We start from the raw sequence: 8,929 nt of genomic DNA, 5'->3' as shown, positions 1-8,929 counted from the left end.
TGTTTTTAGTTTTTGTGTATGGTAGTGGGTGTTTTGTTTTTCTCCTTGTCATGTTTTCCTCCCTGTGTATTGTCTGGTCTTTTTTCCCTGTGTTTTCCTGTCTGTCGTTAGTTTCCCTGGTGTGTCTAATTTCCTGATTGTTTTCACCTGTCACTCCTTCTGTGTCTCCTGTGCTAATCAGCGTCAGTCCCGCCCCTGATTATTCCCACCTGTGTCTTCTTACCCTGTGTTTAAATCCCCCTGTCTCCCAGTGTTCAGTGTCAGTTCGTTTTTGTCTATGGTCATGGTCAGGTCTATGCTCCTTGTCTTTTGCCTTGGTCAGGTCTATGCTCTTTTGTAAATCGTGAAAAGTTTTGTTCCTCACCACGTCAGCGATTTTCTTTTTGTTCAAATTTTTTGTCATCTCATCCTGAGATCAGTTAGTGACCATTTTTTGCTGTATTTTGGAAAATAAAGTATCCTACCAATACTTTACCTCTGTCTCCCGGGTCGTGCAATTGGGTCCTACCTCCTAAGTGCCTGAGTTTCTAACATGATTCATAAAGGGTTTATAATTAGGTTATTAATTAGGTTGTTAACACTTTATTAATCATTAAGAACCATTTATAAACCAGTTCTAACATATTTTTCATACAGGCTCACTATCTGGCAAGATGACTAAGCCACTAGCTTACTTCGTCTTCTTCATCAGCCAGCATCCTTGGTATCTGTAGTTCACTGAGTTGATTCCCCCCTTCCATCTTGATGTTTCTTGGCATCTCTTTATGACCATTTATTTACGAGTTACTAACATTTATAACTGCCAAAAGGGAGCCTTGTAAAGTGTTAAACATATTCCCATTTATTAATGAGTTACTACCATTTATAATTTGTTAAGTTATATTAAGCCTTAAAGTGATGCATAAATTAGGGCGTGAACTCGACACTGCCATTCCTCCCCCACCCCTTAACTTGAGCTTGGCCGTGTTTGTTGTGCTGGTGCCTTGTGGAATATTCTTCATGCTTATATCTGACTATTTTGTGACTCGCTCTGCGGTTAAAACAGAAGGTGCATGGATGCGGTTTTGCGGTAAGTGAAATTTGAGTACTTTATTTATGTGTTGCTTATGTTAATGAATGTTAAGTCAGCTAACGTTAATGAATGTTAAGGCTTGGGTTAGCATTTAAGCAAGTGGTAGCTACATCTGCGCTAACAATGCTAATCGTAGCCTCCAAGTTAAAACGTAATGTTAAGCATTAATTTGGATAATACTGTAGATCAAATGCATTGATAAGGTTAATTTAAATTCGCTATGATTGATTATGTAGACAAGCTAACGTCAAAGTAGTGTTGAAGAGCGGCGTAGTGTATGTGAAATTAACCTCAGAATAAGATGTCTGTATATTACAAATAATAATGTCATATTTCAAGATGATTACTTAGATATTACAATATGGGTGGTTGAGCTGGAGTTCATTATTGAGCTTACACGTCATAGTCATATCTGAAGAACTAACCCAAACCTTGTTGTTTTTATTAGTTGTATTACCAAATTGGTATCAAATAAATAGTAAGCATTGGTAATACCAATGCTGATAAAGCAAACAATTTTATTTGAGTATTTGTGTCTGGGAGAAGGTACTGTACCCAGTTCCTATGTTCGGCAGTTATAGACTGGGCTTTCTTGTACAAGAGAATAAAAAACAATAAAAGCAATCAATATGGACCATTACTGTATAATTATCCTTAAATTATGTTATACAATGCACCTGATAAACAAGTATGGCATTTTGAAACATGATGTGCAACCATTTTTACTGTAATTTGTGTGCATTTTGTTTTTAACAAAGATGATGTTATGATTTATCTTTTGTTAGTATGCTCGTGGACGCTTTGGACGTATCTGGAGAAGGAAGAAATGGGTCTTCGGAATGATGGGAGTTAAAGACAAAAGGTGGAGACTAGTGTTGAAACTATGAGAAACGATCAAGATGCCACCTTGTCCCTCTGATTAGACGGCATGTTAAGTCAGGAAGTAGCATTATTATTGATGAGTGGAGGGCATACAGGAGAGTGCTGAGTAACATGGGGTACAACTACTACACCATAAACCAAAGCAGTTGGTTTGTGAACCCCCAGACTGGCAGTCATACCCAACATAATGAAAGAGCTTGGTCGACCGTCAAAGAACATGTCCGTAGACTGAGAAGAAACCGTACTGAGAGTTTGTTTCAGGAACACCTCAAGGTTCTTGAATGTTCATCTTGGCTTGGCTCTACTCACCCTGATGGACTGCTGGACGCTTGTACAAGGATATACACAAAGCCTTTCCAGTCTGAATACCATTATGTCTTACCTAGTCTTTCATTTATGTCTGAGAAAAGCTTTTATGTTTAAATATGTATATCAGTCATACTAAATAGTCATTATTTTGAGTCCTAATTTTCTTCATCTGTGAATAAAGTGTTTTGCTTGGTTTTGTTGCATCTTACTTTGCATTTCATGTGAAAAATGTGTATTAGGTTAGCGTGAATGTTATAGCTCATTCATAAATGGACATGTGTATTAAACTTAAAAGCGACGCACCCTTTCAGTAGTTATAAATGTTAGTGAGTCATCAATAAATGGTGATATGTGTCGCACTTTACAATAAGGCTCCCTTTTACCAATTATAAATGTTAGTAACTCATTCATAAATTATCATAAGAGATGCCAAGAAACATCAAGATGGATGGGGGGAGAATCAACTCGGTGAACAACAGATACCAAGGATGCTGGCTGATGAAGAAGACAAAGTAAGCTAGGTAGCCAATATAAGGCTTAGCAGTACAGACAAATGTGGGCTCACTATTTGGCAAGCAACCGGTCACAGTTGCCCTGTTTATCTCATGTCTTATAAAAGCTTATTAATGATTTATGAAATGTTCACAACCTAATTAATAAATGAATTAAACTATTCGTAAAAGTCTTATTGTAAAGTGGTACCGAACATTTTTATAGTATTTTAAGCATTAATAGTATAGTATGTTGAAAATATAATCAAAATAAGTCCTTGTATATAGTATGTCCTTAATATCTTAAACAAGTCATATATGTTGTATATATCAGGACCAATAGTTATAGTATATACAAAAAATCATGAAAATAGTAATATTATATTAATTTAGAAAATAAGAAAAACATTTTTAGTATAGAATGTTGAAAATGTCATGTTTGTATATTATTGTATTCAAGGTAGCAAAACATACTTTTTTACAGCTAATGATTTGTTTTCCATTTATTTTTTATACAATAAAAAAACATCCTCAATGAGACATAAGAATCTTGCAAACATCTCCATGGTTATGTCATTTTTCTAATCCTTGAATTTATGCAGATAATTAACTTAAAAAATCGATTTAAGACGAAACTGTTTACTTACCGTTTAAATGTGTGGCTTCGTCAGTTGAAACTCTTGGGAGAATGATGCAGAGCAGCATGATAAGGAAATTCATATTTAAATAAAATACAAATTTTCTCTGCAGCTTTACAGTACAAGCGTTAAAGATTTTCACATTTAAAGCCTTATCAAAGTGCAGTGTTCACAGCCCAACGTTTCCTTTTATATTCAGATAAACCAAGGAGCCCATGGCAATGGTTAAGAAAACCAGCCCACACGAGAGCCTCTCTTAAATTCAGCTTTGCCCTTGTCCTTGGTTGACTGGTTAAAAAAACACACTTTTTTTCTATAGAAATTATGTAAGTAAGCAATGACTCCCAATCTATTGACTAAAATAGGATTTGACATTGACACCAACCAACCAATGATTAAATCCAATGTTTTTTTTTCCCAAATTGCCTTAATTTAAAACTAAAAGTATCAAAATATAAAAGTAATGTGACTTGATTACTTAGTTACTTTTGGATAACCTCAATATCAACTACAATGCCAATCAATTTAAGGGAAAAACAAGTATCCACCAGAAAAAGTTAATACCATAACATTTTGAAAATTCATACGGTAGGAATATAGCTTCCATCTTAAAAGTATACACAAAAGAAACTGTTATTAAAATCAAAAACAGAGAATATGCTTTTACTACAATAAATGGATGAAGAGGGTACAGTATTTTTCAACAAATCAGGTGTCCACCTACTTATCTGTTAACAATAAGGAAACCACACCAAACTGTTTTAGTTTGATACATTTAAGAGCATTTTTTTAATAAATCATGTGTCGACCTACTGCATTAACAAAGGAGGTCTGAAATTAGTGAAAGTGGAAGTGTTGTAAAGTGTGTGAATATGCTTCGTAATATATCATATTTAACTTAAAAATGTATTATTACACAGAAATCATCTTTTTTTTATGCAGCTGTTATCTGTTAATGTCTTTTTTACGGAACTGTAACAGAATACAGGAACTTTTTGTGAATTACATTTTTTAAAGTAATTGTATTCCCTTATTATGAATACAAAAAATGTAACAGAAATAGTACCAGCTCGGGCACTTACTTTCTTTTTTTCAACTATCAATATCAATTTTTGTTTACTGTCAAGGTACAAGAAACCCCAAATGATTTGAAGCAGATAGGTAGGAAGCATAACAAAAAAACCACATAAATATATATATAGTATATACTGTATATTAGGGCTGTCAAACGATTACAATTTTTTAATCAGATTAATCACAGTTTAAAAATTAATTAATCATGATTAATCACCATTCGAACCATGTCCAAAATATGCCATTTCTTTATTTATATTGTTGTGGGAATGGAAAGATAAATGAAAGAAGGCGGATATATCCATTTAACGTATGTTTATTATAATATTTTACCGTGGGGTCTTAATTCATTATGTGTTGATTTCTATCAACGGGTACTTCAGGAAAGTCGACTGGGGGGGGGGGGGGGGGGGGGGGGGGCTAGAGGAGTACTTCGTGTCCACAAAGTGTGAACGTTGTGATCAGCTGTTTCAGCGCAGTTCTCCAGTGAAGGGGGGGGAGTCTCCCTCCGCAGCCGGTTTGGCGTAGTTTTGGCACAATTCCGTTGTACAGACCGACGTTAACAGCAGCCCTGTCTGGGCACACGGAGACCGACTCTGTCGTCCGGTGATATAACCGCCCTTGGAAAAGCTTCACAAGTATGTCGGTGCGCAAATGCGCTTTGTGACACAAGTGACGGTACGCATTTCAGATTACGCACATAACCTGCGTACCAGTTATGTGCACCCCTGTACTACGGCAAAAGTATTCTCCACGCCGTTATCTTGATTCTGATTGGCCAGAAGACATTATCAAAGATGTTCTATTGAGAAGACGATCACTGCATGACAAACGTTTTCAAAACCGTTTCTGGTCTTCGGTATTTCCAAACAAGTGGCTACTGGCAATCTTACTAACTGCTGTCTGTGTAATTCTCGGCGCGAGTTGGCGGACTTTATTTTGCTTACTTTAACATCATTTTTCATGGTGGGGCTAAGCCATTTCTTGGTATGGGTGTAGCCTACCCCAGCCATACCCTGGCGCTGCCACTGGTGGGATGTATGGGGCGGGCCATTCTGCACATGCGTTAAATGCGTTAAATATTTTAACGCAAATAATTCAAAAAATTAATTACCGCCGTTAACGCGATAATTTTGACAGCATTAATATATATATATATATATATATGTTATCAATTAGATTATTTTTGGTGAAAGACTTCAAATCTTATTGTGTAATAACAACAAACGTAATAATAAATATGTTTACTATTTCAAGTTTCATTTCAAGATAAGATTTGCATGTACAGGGGCTGAAATAATAATACAAAATGTAAAATGTATACATATATAGATAACAATAAAATATGCTATAACTTAATCTTACATTTTTAAGATTAGCCATAAACCGAGAAGGCCTGTTTTGTACTTGTTCTTGTACTGCTGGTTGGTGATCTGCTGTAGCTAACGTGCTAACCCCTTTCTATCAGTCAGTTACAGTAGCTACAGCTCTCTAAGATATTATTTTTATTTTCTCAGTAATGGGCCGTTTTATTTCCATGCCCTTTTGTTTTCAAAATTTGTTCATTTAATTATATTAAGAGTAGAATAAATCTTGCATGTTCTGCTTGGTTGCTTACGAGTCAATACAATCCTAGGGTTTATGTTAATAGGCGCCAAACCATTTCTCATTTCAATTCACTTTGACTTAATTAAAGCAGAAGTTGCAACAAGGCTTGATTTTTCCTTACATTTTAGACTATAAGGATCTCTTTAACCGTTTACTATGGATATAGAAACGTATTTTTCTTCTGTACACACATGCTACAGCATTGAGTTTGTCACTGTGTTGAATTTTCTAAATCAGGTCGCAGCAGAAAACAATTTTCCTAAATCCTCATGAATTCCGCATTGCATCTTTCCTTGACCTTGTAATGTTTGTATTGTATTGTGTTTGTATTCAAAGAAAAGTGATTCAGAAAAGACATTGGATGTAATTATTTTAGACATCAGCCAAATTCAAAGGGAATTAAATGTTTTTGCATAAAATCCCACTGTTGTTACACTTCAGTCTGAAAACAACGCTTTATTTAAAGGACATAATTGTTCAAACAAAATACCACAGTTTTAGCTGCAGCATTCTGTTGATAGGTTTGTTGTTCTGCCTTCTTCCGCTGTGCCTCCATCTTCCAAGCAGATTGTCTGAATTTAAGCAACACACTGTCGGGATTGTGAAGTTACCCTGGAAACTTCTTGTCACAAATACTTCAGTTAGCGTTCAGGGTCACCAGAGAGCGAGATTCACGGCCCATTGACAGCTGAGCAGTGTTCTTGAAATTCATGCTTGACATAGTGCTGATGCAACTTGATGATGCTGTGTGTGTGTGTGTGTGTGTGTGTGTGTGTGTGTGTGTGTGTGTGTGTATGTGTGTGTGTGTGTGTGTGTGTGTGGGTGTGTGTGTGTGTGTGTGTGCGTGCGTGCGTGTGTGCGTGTGTGTGTGTGTGTGTGTGTGTGTGTGTGTGTGTGTGTGTGTATGTGTGTGACTTCAGCGGCTCTCTGAACACTGTCACGGAGCCTGGTTTCAGACAAACATTTTAACAAATGAATCCAAGAGTTTGTAGAGAATGAAGCATGTGACATATAAAGAAAAAACTTATGCTATATAGCCAAACGTTATGTGCTCAGTCAGGCAGACCATTATAAAGATGGTGCTTTCTTATATCTCTTGGTATATCAATTATTCAAATACATTGAAACCTTGGAGTTTATACATATTCTCACTGTCCATCTCATATAGGTATCTTTTAAATAGACTTTATGTTCTATATCTATCCTTGTGTCAGATCAGATGACATGGTCGACCCATAGCTGATAAGAGTGAAGGCTGGCCCAGTGTTCTGTGCCATGCAAGGTCCAACACAGTCTCACTCCCTGATCGTCCAGTCGCGACGCTTGGTCAGGGTCCTTTGGCGTGCAGTTGTGACGCACCGAGGATGCTTCAGCTTCATAAACAGACGCAAAGAGCTTTCAACTGATTGCAATGTATTCCCATCGGCGGCGGTATTTGACGCTCAGGGAAGCACCGCATCCATCCATGTCGGCGGCAGTTAAAGGCAATGTGAGCGTCCATTCCCATTGGATAATGGAGAATTTTACACCCGGAAGTAAATTCTCCTTACTGTCGATTGATTTTACAGTGATATCTGAACTACTCATCAACTCAAAAACACCAGATTATCCTTGTTGATTACACAACATTGATTGGCTTAAATTGTGTACAATGGTTTTGTGTTTTTCCCCTTCGGCCCTGAGAAACAAATAGTTGTATCGGAGTTTAGGATGGCCAAAGACAAACCCCGTGATTAGTCCTCAAGCTCTGTGATTGGTTGACCTCAAACTGCATTCCATATGAAAAAAACGTTTCGTAAAAGATAAAATCAAACTTTATTCAGCAGTGCTTGCTTTACTCTTTGAAAGTCATCAAATGAATGCATTGTAATAAATGCTTCGGCTGCATTAAATATTACACATCTGGCTTAGTTCTTTATTTATCTACAGAGATCGGGCCTCAGAATAGAGCTCAAACTATTCTTTTACCGTTCTGTTTTAATTTCACAATAAAGTTAATAGTAATATTTTGTTTGATATTATTATTTTTTATTAACTAGACCGCTTGGTCGTGTTAAGACCATCTTTTCTGTGTTGCTGTGGGTTTTTTCAATCGCTTTTGTGTTACAAATATCAAAACAATATATGTGTGCATAACAAAATATATCCGTCTTAAACTAAACCGGAAAGAGCAGTATAACTTATTGTGTTAACACTGTAAACTTGACAGTTTCTTAACCCACACTCCTACTGGTTAAAGCACGTTATTACAGTAGGACTACACCATGTGCTTTGCTTGACAAACCCCGTGATTACTCCTCAAGCTCTGTGATTGGATGTTGGCGTGGCAGTGCGCCAAGTTTACGCCGAGCGTCAAACAGCACTTTGAAACGGAATGAAGCCCATCGACGGCACACTATCCAAAACATGATTCGAACTAGTCCACCCCCACCAAATGTTTTTGTTACACCAGCATGTAAAACATCCAATTTATTGTTACTTTGTAATTCTACTCAAGGTTCAAGGCTTTTATTGGTCATGCGTACATAGCTACAGTGTAGTTGTGATGATGAAAATATTAGGTCACAGGCTCCTCCAACAGTGCAACAAAATATAATAGATAAACAGAAAAAATAGCGCAAGTAAATACAAAACAAAAAATAGTGAAATAGTGCAATAAGAGTCTATATACAAGTGATTGGAATACGATATATAAGATCAATCATTTCTAAGTTGCAGCCAGATGAATGTTATGGAAGTTGTTTCAAAAGTGCAGGTGTTTAATAGTCTTCTGGGCTGTGGGATGAAACTGTCACTGAGTCTGGTGTTCTTAGTCCTGATGCTGCGGTACCGCCAGCCAACCGAACAGTTTGTGG

Source organism: Notothenia rossii, assembly GCF_949606895.1.
Source record: "Notothenia rossii genome assembly, chromosome: 7".
NCBI classification, from domain to species: Eukaryota; Metazoa; Chordata; class Actinopteri; order Perciformes; family Nototheniidae; genus Notothenia; species Notothenia rossii.
This window is presented reverse-complemented; position numbering follows the sequence as displayed.